Source organism: Stegostoma tigrinum, chromosome 19 (assembly GCF_030684315.1).
Source record: "Stegostoma tigrinum isolate sSteTig4 chromosome 19, sSteTig4.hap1, whole genome shotgun sequence".
Taxonomy (NCBI): Eukaryota; Metazoa; Chordata; class Chondrichthyes; order Orectolobiformes; family Stegostomatidae; genus Stegostoma; species Stegostoma tigrinum.
Window position 1 is genome coordinate 15,037,696 of NC_081372.1, and position 14,715 is coordinate 15,052,410.

The 14,715-nt window shown below is 38.3% G+C and overlaps 1 long non-coding RNA gene across 1 annotated transcript in view; it reads right to left on the bottom strand.

Annotated features, from left to right (window-relative positions):
* Positions 1-4,291: 4,291 nt before the first annotated feature.
* Positions 4,292-14,715, bottom strand: part of LOC132210749 (uncharacterized) — a 74,019-nt gene continuing 63,595 nt past the window's right edge. Inside the window, exon 4 of the long non-coding RNA XR_009446920.1 lies at positions 4,292-6,174. This is a non-coding gene — a long non-coding RNA (uncharacterized LOC132210749). The remainder of the gene's footprint in view (positions 6,175-14,715) is intronic.

The window sequence follows — 14,715 nt, forward strand, 5'->3', positions numbered from 1 at the left end:
ACAGTAACCTCAATTGAGTCTTCAAATTTCCGAGAGCTCCATTATGTAAGAGGTATAAAAAGATGACTTTGCACAATTACAAGGCAAATATTGTGACATAGATATGAAAAGAAATGATTCTTAGGAATTATCTTTGAGTTTTCACCCCAGATACCAAACAAAGCTTCAAACAGAATTATTTATCGGATCCCGGTATACTGGTGTGTCATGAAAATAAAATGGAGGAAAATAATTGTTTTGCAGTAAGTAGTAAGTACACCCTGTTGTGGTTATTTGACCTGGTTGTTAAACGGAGATTTAACCATTTGTGATTTTTTTTTCATTTTACATGCCAGTCATACTATTATTTAGCTCTTTATTAAACATGTACACATAACAATTCCAAAATTATGTCATCAGGGAACTGAATTATACAACAAAAATAAAATTATATAGCTTTTGGCGTAAAAAAAATGATGCAAACATTACAAATATAACTAAGTCAGCCAGCTAAGGATATATTAGCTCAGATGACCAAACCTATCAAAGGTGGAGGTTTGAAGAAATGTCTTAACAGATGTCAATGAGGCAGTAATGCAGTGTTATGAGGGATAAGCTTAATTGATGTTGAGGAGGGTTTTCCCATTCAGGTGTGTGATTGGATAAATATTGAGGTCTCCTGGACTTTGTGACCACTGTTGCATATATTCATAAGTTCAACGTTATACTTCATATTCGTAATTCTTAAAAATGAATTTACTTAGCAACTGCTGGCTGGTGCAGTATTGGAACGTACCAGATTTCATCCCTCAAAATTGTTGCTATAGGAGCAGTCCTACAACCACCTTCAAATTCAAGCCATTGAATTCTTCATCACTGTACAAGTCAACTTGTAGAAAAGTGAGTTTGAAGGATAGGTCTGAGGTGCAGTATGGATTTAACTCCTGTGTTATAACAGCTTGACTGTCCGAATTCACTTTTGGAGGATAACTTTTCTGTTAAGGTATTATCTAGTAATGGGCAGTTAAAGTTGATCCTCTAGTAATGTTCACACCCCATGAAGGAATAGAAAAAAGCCTGAAGTCCCCGTGGAATATCACCAAGTACGAGTCAGCACATTCAATCACACAGTCGAGATTTTGTTGTCTTTTTTGCTGTTGTATTTTGGTTATCTAATTTTAAAAAAACCTAAAACCTAAGCAAAGTTGAAACCTATGGTGACTAACTGGGTTGTTTGGAACTGTTAACCTTGAAAGTGAAACGATCTTATCAGTGGTTTGCAATGGACTTCTCAGTATCAAGTTTAAACAGTACAAGCAGGCCTTTTATTCCAAGTTGAACAATTTGTTTTCCAGGAGTTTGAAGTTTCATTCCTTACTCAGTGTGAATGTGGGAGGATGTGTTTGCATTTAGAGAATTGTCCACTTCCGTTAATCATGTTAATATTGCAGAAAAGGACATTAGAGTGGAGGCATCTAACTTCAGATATCCTGTAGCATTTATAATTTGAATGTCGTGTTGGGCTGGTTGGTTCAAACCACTCTCATAGCTCTGATTTAACCTTGAGGTTAGTTAACTGAGATAGACCATCAATGACGGCAAGTTATCTCAATGTTAAACATGGCTTTGTTTTCAAATCACCCCATGATCTCTTCCTTGCTATGCGTAACCTTAACCCTTAATGATCTCTGTGTTCCAAAAGTTCTGGTCTCTTGAGCATCCCCAAGGCTATACCTTGAGCTGCCTCTGTATTAAACCCCAGAATTCCCTCTATAAGTCTGTGTGTTTCTGTATCACCCCCCCCAACCCAATCCTTATGACACTGCTTTATACTTGAATTTTTTTATAATGAATGTTTAGTTGTCTGTCCTTCCCTTTTTGTGTAGCTTAATGTGATCTTTAATTTAATAATGTTCTAGTGAAGCACATTTGAGCCATCCTTTTTACCACATTAAAAAAGATAATATAAAAGGAAACAATTACTCTGACTCTTAGTATCCATTATTGGACCTGCTGTTGACATTGATTTTTTTTTAGACATTCTTTACCTTCTAAATTGAATGGATTTGCTTCTTTCCTGAGATAAAACTCTCTTTTTCGTCTGCATTTTTTCTGAATTCTCATTGTTTTCTGTTTCCACGACAATTTGAATAAATTCTCCAAAGCTGGGTCTTCTTTAGATTAGACAAATCAGGCAAAGACTCATCAATAATTCAAACAACAATTCTGTTTCTCAGGAATTCTGATTTCAAAGCTCCATAGCCACAGTTTTCCACTAATCTTCAGTGATCACTAATGATGTTATCTGCAGATTCCTCAGATGTTGAACTCTTCAGTTAAATCTTGTTTTCATCTATTTTATTTGTTCTCAGATTAAAGTAATTATCAACAGCTTGTGCAACTCAATCAAAATTATCTGTGCCTTCTTTTTCATTTTGGTGAGCTGCAGCATCACGAGGCATAGGTCTGATTGAATATAATAGTGTATTTAATTGTTCAGCTTGTGATTTAGTATTTGCGTAGTATACCTTAAAATGCCTTTTCTTCAAGGCTTCCAGTCCTAAATTGTATTTAGTACATCTTTAAAATTAAATCTGAAAGACCGTCTTATAAATCCTGCCACTTCTTCCTCCACTTTAAATAGAACATAGAACATAGAACAGTACAGCACAGAACAGGCCCTTCAGCCCACAATGTTGTGCCGACCATTGATCCTCATGGATGCACCCTCAAATTTCTGTGACCATATGCATGTCCAGCAGTCTCTTAAATGACCCCAATGACCTTGCTTCCACAACTGCTGCTGGCAACGCATTCCATGCTCTCACAACTCTCTCAACAAAATGTTTTTGATTATGACAATAAACAGCAATTCCATGGCTGCCTTTAGAATATTTTCTAATTCCAGATTTTTTCTGCATTCAGATATCATAATTTGTTATGGTGGGATTCAAAATCATGTCCCCATAACATTAGTCTGGGGGTCCTTAAACAACTAATCCTGTGACAATACCACTGTGCCATTACCTCTTACCAGGTCAAAAGTAAGTGCTGTTGCCATTAAGTGCTGTTTTTCCCTTGTTGAGCTTTCCACATATTTTTCTGCAAGCACTTTCACTGTTCATATTGCTGTACTTACTAACTGGCTGCCTGAATTGTTCTGAAAGCCAGAAAGTTTTTAAAGCTGTAAGTGCCCACTAATAATCCTGGTCTTCTGGAGTTCTCTGCTCTAAGGCATCTTGAAAGTATCACTATTATTGCCTTATGATATTAATCGAAAATGCCCATCATGAATCACCATGTCATCTTTGTTTTTGGTGTACCAACCACCAATAACTTCTGGTTGGGAGTTCACTGACAGCAACTGAGATTTAACAAGAAAAGACTCCTATCTTAAACAATATGCAGTTTATTGCATGATAGCAATCGAGTACAAGTTACATCAGTAAGATAACCATTAGTAAAAACTTTATGACAAGATGGTCTTCGATCTGTAAGACTGTAAGAAATTCTGTTTATTTCCGCTCAAGTCTATATGATATTATTAAATTGAATGGAACTTAATGCGATCTCCAACAGTCACCATTTCTGAATCATTACCTTATACATAAATTGCTTTGTGTTGCTTTTTCTTAGTGGGAAGGGATGGAAAAATTAATTATATCTGATTATTTTCATGGTGTCCAGACAGCTCAGTGTGATAGGCAAACATATGGTAGTGCCCCATATCTTCCACATTAACCTAATCTCTTGGCTAAAGTGATGTCAAGTGAAAGAAGGGGAAAATAAAAATAATCTACATAGTAACAATATTATAAATATAATGAATTACTCCAATTAATCAAAATGCTATTAAAATTGTACTGTTTATAAGTGCAATGCTGTCATTGGACAAATAATTTATAGATCTATTAAATGACAGACTGCATTTTCAACTATTGCTTCACTTTCTGTATTGTACTGAATAAATAGTCTGTGTTTTATACAAAACATACTGTGTATCTAATGTTTTGGTTATTTTATCTTGTTTTCTTGGTTCTGTACTTTCAAACTGAAGAATTCTCCAAGGTATTAGGCAAGTGGCCTAATTCTTTCTCCCTTATTATCTCTTTTTCACACATTATCTTGGTTGTGTAGCCTGGACTCTTTCCACTTACTAAAGATAGAATATCAGTTACATAGCAATCCCAACCCATCATGCAGTTCAGCAATAATGATGTCACAAATGGTTTTCTGATTACTCAACAAGTTTTATTTCAGTTTTGCAGAAAAAAGAGCAGAACATTGTGTAACATATTTTAAACACCGACAAAACACGCAATCCCACCAAAAACACCACTGAACATCATAATACCAGACTGCAGCCAAAAGAACATTCTGTCTATCACACTAATGAGTAAGCTGGAGATCACAGAAAGCCAGACAGCATCAATGGAGAGGGAGCAAGCTAATGTTTCAAATCTAGACGACTCTTCAGTCTAGATGACTTTTCATCAGAGGTGGAGTGAAGTGTGGAGGGGACAGTATTTATGCTATAGTTAGTGGGGGAGAGGGGTGGTAGGGTGGTGTGTGTGGGGTTAGTGGGAGTAGGGCGGTGGGACGGGGGGGTGTCTGTCCCAATGACTGGTGCATAGTATTAAACAACATGACCCTTAGGCTGTTTGCACAAAGCAAGGCACTGACTTCACCAACCAGACTGTGTTGGCAGAACTCATGACACAGTGTCCTAAATTAGCTGCAATTCTGTGATTGGACAACATTTGCTAAATAAAACTGATTATGCAAAGAATTACATTCACAGCCAGCTTAGGGTTGTCATTCAGGCTTGCAGTGTGGCTGACTTGCATGTATCAAAACAATGCCTTGAAATATCCGAGTCAACCCGCTGGTATAAAATTTAAAGAGGGCTTGGCAGTTAACTGTCAGTTGTCATCTAACTGCTGAATCCTCTTTGGTAATATCTGTACCAACCAGATTCCGCTTATAATGAAGTATTTAAATGTGAACAAACTGAGGAGAACTCCCTGAAGGATACTCGTAGCCAATCAGTCAAGACTGTCTTTTCATACAGTATAAGTGTTATTTTTCCTTTACCTTAGTATTTCTTGCAAATTGTCCTGATGAATGAAAGATGAAAAGCCATATTGTTGCAACCTTCAGGGTATTGCTCAAAGTACTCCTGAGGGATGTCTCATCTCCTTATTCTCATTCAACTGCTTCATCATAAGCAACATTCTTGCCAAATTGAGGTTAGGCAGCAATGATACTGAAATGTCTGCAGTCTGTTAGAGCAGAGGACTTTTTTTGATGAACAGCCCTGTCACTGATTGTTTTATCCAGCAGGATGTCACCAGTATGCTGTGGCTGCAGTATGCAGCATCCCAAAAGTGCATTGCAACACCCTGCTAAGCTTATTTCTGTAACAACCTCCAGCTCTGCAGCCTTGAGTGCAGAGTCAGGACAAGGGCAACAGTTCTATGCCAACACTGATTCCAAGCTCCCCTCAAAGTTAAACTTCATCCTGACTTGGTCTTGTGTTCTTGTTCCTTCATCATTGTCAAGGTAACATTTCCTCACTAACGCTGTCATGTAAGTGCCATCACCACATTGATCTGTTCAAGGAGAAGGTTCCCCACCAGTAAATAGTGATGATAATAAAAATGACCTTGTCAACATTGCCAAGGATGAAAGATACAGGCCATGCAAAGCAGAAGTTGATCGGCTCAATAAATAATTACACAGGAAATATACATTGTTTTTAGCATTCCTTCCCATTTTATAAAAGTAAAGAAAATACCTAAAACAGGGGTAGAATTTATTTTTTAGAAACTGGCTGTCTACTTGTTCTTATTGGTGTCTGTTTCATCTGTATTGTTCTGTAGTTTGTACAGCTCACTGTTGGGATCACATTGGTCCTTGGTGTTATGTGGTTAGCTGAGTCCATCAAGCAACGTTGCAAAGAAAATTGTTTTATTTTGATCCTTCTGGAGTTTCTTTTAGTGATCATATTGTATGACTAATTACATTTTAAAAAAATAAATAATTTGATTGAAGACATTATGAGACATATAGATCACCTTTTCAGTATTTGCTAATATATCAATAATTTCATTACTAAACAGATGAGAAAACCTTCCAACAGATTACTTTTGGTTAGGAAATCCAAAAGAAATGCTTGCTGATTTGAACAACACCCTAAAAACAATACAAAGAAATAGTCATTGCATTAGTTTTTTAAAAATTTCAATGAGCAGCAATAATGATTTACATAAGATCTTTCATTAGGCTGTGCTTCATTTTCTAAACTCAGGATAACCTTTGTTTAAGAGAATGATCAAAGCATTGAAATAGTTTGGCTTATTGGTTGGGTCACCTTTCAGGGGCTATTACCAATGCAATATTTGAAAAAGGAGGTGCTTTCTGCACGGAGAAGAGAGGAGTTAAAAAAATTCTCTAGAAATGGCCGGGGCATTTCTAAAGTAAGCCAATGGAAGGGATCCCTTGGGAATTCTGTCAAGGGTATATTCTAATTGGTAATTAATGTGTGGTGGAATTGGTTAGGGTATGAAGTGCAGACTGAATAACAAAGGACATTAATCACAAATTAATGCACACCTTCCTTTTTGTTGTCAGTTAATTACATTTCTTAATGAAAAATGCATTGCGTTTACATCAGTGTTAGAAGAACTGACTAAATATCACTGGGCTGTTGTAGGTTACTGAGGTCCCTTTGCTGCTTCCTCCGTAGAACTTATCGACAGTAGAGTTAGATAGCACATTAGCTGCTACTAGATGCATAGGCAGCAACTTGTTCAATAGATAATGGTTCTCTGATTAATTAAATGTTTAGACTAACTTTATTGAACAATGATCAGGATATCCTTGACAAAGTGAGATTAGGCAGAAACTAAGGGTGAAAAGCCAAGAGTTTGTTTACTGAAGAGGAACTTCTGTTCAGGATGACATCAATTTTTCCAGACATAACCTAACTGACCAATTAAAAATGTTAATTCAGTACAAGTTGAATTAGCATCTTATTTCTGTCTAGGTCTACCAGTTAGTAAAGAATTGGTATAGCTCTTGGTAAAGATCTGATGAAGTTACTTCAGTCTTGTTCCATGGCCAGTTGCTGGCACCTCTTGTGATTAACAAAATAAAGACTTCACTCTATATCAAAGCTAACATCAATGTACCAGCTGAAAAGTAATTATCCCAATGATCTTGAACTTGTTGGCAGAATTACTTAGCTCACTGTGTGCACTGCACTTTAATGCATAATGGATGATAGGCTGAGTGTAGCAATATTCAATCACACATGACAGTACCAGCACTGCCATGTCTGAGTGTGGACACAAACTCCCTAACTTACACGAACTGTACATTGCCTTACTTAACTCTTGTTTTTGAACTGTGTAGCGATTGGAATAAGGTTGACCAGGTAGATCTCATTGAGTATGAGATCCCTGAATGGGGCTGTTAACCTGGGCCAATCAGGGATGCCTGGCTGACAGATATAGCCAGGACCCTCAGAGAGGCTCCTCACTCTAGGGACGGAAACTGAGCTGGCTGGTCAGAGTCCATGTACCGAGAAAATTTAAATAAAGGGTGACTTAGTGAAGGGATACCAGCCTCTGTGCAGTTATTTCAAATTGGAAGCAATGACCTTTCCTACCATGAAACCCTGTAAAGAAGCTGAGGCCAGAGACAATATCAAATATGTGGATATGAGCCTATTTCTGACAATGCCTCACATAATACAATGCCCCTGTTCAAAAGCAAGACATGGACAAAACCTAATCAGTCAAAGGTTCCGAAAACATTCTGTCCCTGAATTTTCCCACCCAGTTGTCTGGATGCGATATTCATGGTAAACAATCTCAATACTGTCATAGTGTCATATTGGAGTGGTGAAAAGTGAACTAGATGAAACTCATTCTGTCTTCACCCAGCAATTTCCAAGTTAAATTGTAGAATCCCTACAGTGTGGAAACAGGCCATTTGGCCCATCAAGTTCACACCAACCCTCTGAACAGCATCCAGGCATATACAAAGGAATGTGTTGATATTTTTAATGAAACTGGACAAGCATGTTATGACCAATGTTCCCTCTATGCTGTGCATAAGCTTCCATGCATGATGATCAGCATCAGCAGACTGATCACAATGTTGACTGCCAATTCTGGCAGTTGTTGACATACAAGGACCTGAGAGGCTTGCACATTCACGGAGAAAATTAGAGGGAACACTGTTTTTGATGCACCTCTAAAGAAAGTGGGACTGGAGCCCAGGTCTCCTGTCTCAAAGGGAGATATACTACCGCAGTGTCAAAAGACCCCCTCCACGTAAATGTATATGTAGACGTATATCTCCAAATGTATGTAAGTACAGATCCCAGGACCGTTAAAAAATTACTATTATACAATAGAGATGTTTCCAATAGAAGCTAGTTATTTGGAAAATTATCCTTGTGACCATTCAGCTTTGGGAAAGTTTGACAAAGTCAATGGCAGGTGCTAATGAGAGTCACACAGCTTAAAAGCACTCTTCAGTATTTGCACTTGTCAGTATTTTTTTAAAATTCTGATTTACTGAAGTGTTGTTATCTCCACAGAGATTAATAATATTTGAAAAATAAATTTAATCTTTTAATTAAAGCTGAAAGAGTGACATCCAAAATTTTACATTTGAAGACTTTTTTTTTAACTGTGCTATCCTTTACCCTTTTCTGTCACAAAAGATTGAAAGCTCTATTGACTAAGCACTGTGCTTTGAGACAACTTATACTTTAAATCACAGAATATCCATGCCCATCTTTTTATTTTGACACAGCTGAAGAAAAACACACTTCAAAGTGATATACTACACAAGCTTTTAAGTAGATATTCAGTTCTACTGCATTCAGTCCAAGTACTTCTCATCATGAGTTTCCATCTGAGGTTCTACCTGCATTCTGGTCCCCAAAAACCAAAAAAAACCCTTTGGCCTCTTGCTATCTTCCCTGTAAGAGCCTGGAGACTAAGCACGCTTCCTGTCATAGTGATGGTTTAGCAAAACCCATAAACTGTTATGGATAGCTTCCTCTGTACAGTTCTTATCTCGAAGCGTAAGTCTATGACGACATGAATGAAATGGACATTATATATAGGCAGGGATGCTAGCTATCTGTCCTTAAGATGCCAACTCTCTCTTATCTTGGAAGTAAATAGCTTAAAGCACAACCCAATATTCTCAACAGGTTAGGGATTATGAAAACTCCCAGTCCCATTGTTAACACAAAGCACAAAGGCAGCTACTATTTTGCTTTTATTTGAGTGAGTTCTAAACTAAAGAAAAGTCGTAATGAACTCAAAATGTTAGCACTGTTCCTCTCTCCACAGATACTGCCAGGCCTGTTGGGTTTGTCCAGCATTGTATGTGTTTATTTCAGACTCCCAACATCCACAGTGTTTCGCTTTTAACAAACTTTTATCATTTTCTGCTGTCATTCTGTACAAGTTGAAGCACCTATTCCCAATGAAAGAATTTGGGTGGTCTTTAACCTCTAACATTCAAACCACCCAGGCTGTCTTTCAGACACGCTTCAGAGCAGGTCATGTGACTCCCTTCTTTCTACTTTAAAGACACAGCCCCAAAGCATAACAGTCTCATAAACATCACAATTGTAACAGAAGACTTAACACAAGAAGTGGTACGTGCAGAATGAATGTCATTTGGGACTCATGTTCTTATTTAGTAGGTATGTGCATGGTATCTAAAGCTATAGGACACTGCAAGCATTTTTGACTAAAATTTGTAAGTCCCGGGGAAAGTCATTAATCACCAATTTACTGTTGAGTGAGAAAATGCCTTTACTGCTTGAGAACAGAAGTGTTGCTCATTGTGACAGGAAATTTAAAAAAAAGTCCATGTTCACTAAAATCCATTTTTTGTCTTTTAAAAATATGTTGTGGACTTAGCGAGAACAGTTCCCCACCCCACCATTATACGTTATTAATGAGTAAGCATTTCATAGTTACTCAACAATTTTTTGATACGTATTCTTAGCACATGACACAAGTGACTTGGCTGAAATTAATATATTTACAGTTATCACTGAAGGACTAGTGCCAAGATGTCTCACCTGATTTAAACTTAATTAACACCTACATTAAGAACCCTAGATACCTTTGAATTACTGTCTTTGTTATGCTGAAACAACCAATAGATTACATGTGTAATATATTACATTTTTTTTGAACTGTCCCTAAAATACCTTCTACAGAAAGATGTTCTGGAACCTCAGTCTCTTGTGACCATCTCTACACAAATTGCATTCCAATACAGCAAACCTTGCATTGACATGATACTCTTAACATAGAGTCATAGAGTCAGAAAATCATACAGCGTGGAAACAGACCCTGTTCTGTGGAACGTTCACCGATCCAAAACGTTAACTCTGTTTTTTCCTTCACACTTGCTGCCAGACCTGCTTAGCTTTCCCAGCAACTTTGTTTTTAGTCCTACCTGCCCATGCTTGGTGCATATCCTTCTAAACTTTTCTTATTCATGTAATTATTCAAATGTATTTTAAACATTGTAAGTGTACCTGCATCCATCACTTCCTCTGGAAGTTCATTCCACACATGAACTACTCTCTATGTAAAAAAAACGCCCTACATGTCTTGTTTAAATATTTCTCCACTCACCTTAAAATTATGTACCCTTGTTCTGAAATCCTCCACTCGAGGAAAAAGACACCTGTCTCATTCACCTTATCTATACACCTCATGATTTTATAAATCTTTGTCAGGTCACCCCTTAACCTTCTACGCTCCAGTGAAAGTGCCTGTCCAGCCTCTCCTTAAAACTAAAAACCCTCCATGCCTGGCAACATTCTGGTGAATCTCTTCTGAACCCTTTCCAACTTAATGATATCCTTATGACAGGGTGACCAGAACTGGACACATTACTCCAGAAGAGGCCTCACTAACCCTCTGCACAACCTGAACACGATGTCTCAACTCTTGTACTCAAAGGTCTGAGCAATGAAGACAAGCATGTTAAACACCTTCTTAATAACCCTGTCTATACATGATGCAAACGCCAAAGAATTAGGTACCTGAACCATGAGGTCTCTCTGTTCTATAACGCTACACAAGGCCTTACTTTTAATTGTGTAAGTTCTGCCTTAGTTTGTTTTACCAAAATGCATTTATCCAAATTAAAGGCCATCTGCCACACAGCACTGATTCCCTGTGCAACACTGCTGATAACAGGCTTGCAGTCTGAGAAAAAAAAAGCCCGCCAATTTCACTCTCTGTGTCTTGCCATTGAACCAATTTTGTACCTAATTGGTAAACGTAACCTGAATCCATAGTAAAAGGAAACATTGCAAAATTTTTTTAAACTGTGGGGACTTCACAGAGGGTTAAAGCAAATTGGAAGTGATAAAAGAAAGAGAGTTTGGAATGAATGACCAAATGTCGTTCAGTGTCAGATCCTTGGGAGTGTTTCAAAGGAGGAGTACAGGTTGGTGGGGGTGGAGAACCTGGGGGTTGGGGGGAAGCGGTGGGCAGCAGAAGGATCCTGTGGTGGCTGGACAGGGTCACCATGATAAGTGGAATATACAAAAAGCTGGACTGTAACAAACGGTTAGCATACCAGGTCTGGCAGCATCTGTGAAGGAGAAAACAGAGTTAACGTTAACTCTGTTTTCTCCTTCACAAATGCTGCCAGACCTGCTGAGCTTCTCCAGCAACTTTGGTTTTGTTCCTGATTTACAGCATTCACAGTTCTTTCAGTTTTTTTAGTTAGTATTTCGGCAGGTCTGGAAGTATCTGTCAAGTCAAAAACAGAGTTAACATTTTGGGTCTGGTGACCCTTCCTCAGAACTCAGTTCTGAGGAAGGGTCACCAGACCCAAAACATTACCTCTGCCTTTTCCTTCACAGATGCTGCCAGGCCTGCTGAGCTTTTCCAGCAATTTTGTTTTTATTTCTGATTTACAGCATTCACAGTTCTTTCATTTTTTTTAGATTGTATATCAGTGTTGGCAGTGGTGTGCATTATTAAAACTAGTGGTCACTGTTTAAAACTAAAGGATAATGAAGTGTGGAGCTGAAGGAACACAGCAGGCCAAGCAGCGTCAGAGGAACAGGAACCTTTCCCAACCCGAAACATCAGCTTTCCTGTTCCTCTGATGCTGCCTGGCCTGCTGCGTTCCTGCAGCTCCACACTTTGGTATCTCAGACTTTAGCACCTGCAGTCCTCGATGTCTCTTAAAAATAAGGGGTTCCCTGTTAAGACAGAGGTAAGGAGAGTTTTTTCTTCTCACTGAATGTTGTGAGTCTTTGAAACTCTCTGACTCAAAAGGTGGCGGAATCAGAATGCTTGAATACCTTTGAGACACAAGCAGGAACAGAAATCATGGGTTCTGGTCTGGAACCATGACAGAACAGCCATGCCTCCAACCCAAGCACAGTGCGCCGCCAAGAATCTTGGGTCTAGGTTGTGGGTCCTGATGTACACCCTCTCCTGTGCCCTAGGTGAAGGTAGCTATGTCCTTGATGTGCAAGGGGGATGTAAGGTTATCAATGGGCAGGCTGGAATGTGAAGTAATCAGAATAGCCATGATCCTATTCAATGACAGAACAGGCTAGAGGGGCCAAATGCCCTATTTCTCCACCTATTTCATATGTTCCTATGTAGGGCTAAAGGCAAATAGAACAGGCAAACTTAAATACTCGACTAAAACAATTCAGGACTTTGATGAACCGATATAATGTGGGTCTATAAATAACTGGGTTTCATCTAGTTTAGGGCAGTAAAACTTTGAATAAACTGGAAAGAGTTAAAAGGCACAGAAAGCAATTTCAGAAGAATGCTTGTTTGAAATACTTTGAAACCAGAAGCTATAATGTCAATTCAGCTTTGCTGTCTGTTGTTAAAATACAGTTCTGTATATGGATGCTGCATATATAGCACTTGTTTATCAGAATCAGAATAACAATGCCTTTTAATGTTAAAGAAAAACTGAAGACTGTTGGTTTTTGCTAGCATTAAAACTGGCATTCTCGAACTTGCATGGCCATTTTCCAGATCACAGAGGTCTTTATAAACTGGTTTTCACAGTGGTTATGGTTAAACTAGAACTAGGACAAAGATAAAGCAATTCTGGGAAATTCTTGGAAATGTTCACTTATGTACCAGGAGAAATTGAATGTTTGTTGAACTGAAACATCAGAATTCTCTTTCTCTGAATCCAATCAAATCGCAATTGTTCCACTGATGTTGCAGAGCTATTTGATTGCATTGTGCGAGACTGAGCTGAGAGGTCAGGACTCTTGTTGTTGAGAAACTTTTTGCCAGTTAAGTGATGATATTTATTAAGTGGAGAGAAAGAGAGATAGAGGTCATCTCTAGAACACTATGGGTTTGTGGTCAACATAATACTCTGTGCTGTCTACCAACCCCTCATTACTCCATCCTTTCCCTGTGGTCTTGCAAAGTCAATGCAGAAGTGATGAATGGTGGATGTCAGGAGCACAGAGATACGAGGGACGGCTTCCTAGAGCTTGTTTCTGCTGCAAGTAATGAAGACCAGCCTCTTCAGTTCTGATTTGTAAACAGGACAACTGTAGGGCAACCACCACGTTTAAGTAAAATTACTATGGGGACGGTGATTGATTTGATAGATACTCAGTTGAGGTCTTCAGTGTGCAGAAAGGTACCCAAAATTCTTTCTCATTTCGGTGTAGAATGGAACTCTCAATTTTTTGTGTGCTCTGATGCCAATCACTATGAGCTTCTGGTTGGGGTAATTTACTGCCATTATCTCATTTCCTTGACTGGTTAAGGGCCTACTTAATTCCCAGTGGTAGAGCAACGCTGTTAGAGAGTCTTAATGAGAAGAGGTACTCATCTTGAACTGAATGTAGTTTATGGCATGATAGCAATCAGGCACTAGTTACATTAATAAGTCAGACATTGTTACAGAGGCTATGAAGAGACGCAAATCTGTCCACTTTGATATCTTAAGAAGTTCTACCATTTCTCACCTGAGTGAATGAGACATAATTAGATTAGGTATGGCTTAATGAAATCTCCAACATTCACCCTTTCAGAACCATTACTTGATGTAACATTGGACTTAGCACTTATTCCTCATCTCTGTCCATTGCACACAGGCTAGATTTGATCCTGTAGGCAATTGCAAATGGTGTTGATAGTAAGTATTTTACTTCTGTCATATTTTGTTGACTCTCTCATTTTAAAAACTTGTTTTATTCTTTATGAATTTTTAATTATGGTATATGTAATATTTGTTGACCATATCATGTGGACGTCAAAAGAAATGCCAGATGTCCCACATTTCTTTCCTTCACCATGCTAGCATTATTGTGATTCATAGGATAGGCCTCTCAGTAAATTATATGGAGTTTATATGAACAAGACTATCTCCATAAGTTAAATGGAAGATGCTGGAATACAGATACCTAACAGTGACTTATTGAGATCAAGACAGAAGTCAGGACTTCTGCAAGGAATATGCACTCGATGGAGTTGAGAAGGATGAATGGGGATCAGATTGAAAAATACAGAATATTCAGAGGCCTGGATAGAGTGGACATGGAGAAGATGTTTTCACTAGGAAAGGAAACTTGAATCTAAGGGCACAGCCTCAGAGTGAAGGGACAATGCTTTAGAACTGAGATGAGAAGGAATTTCTTCAGCCAGACAATGGTGAATCTTTGGAACT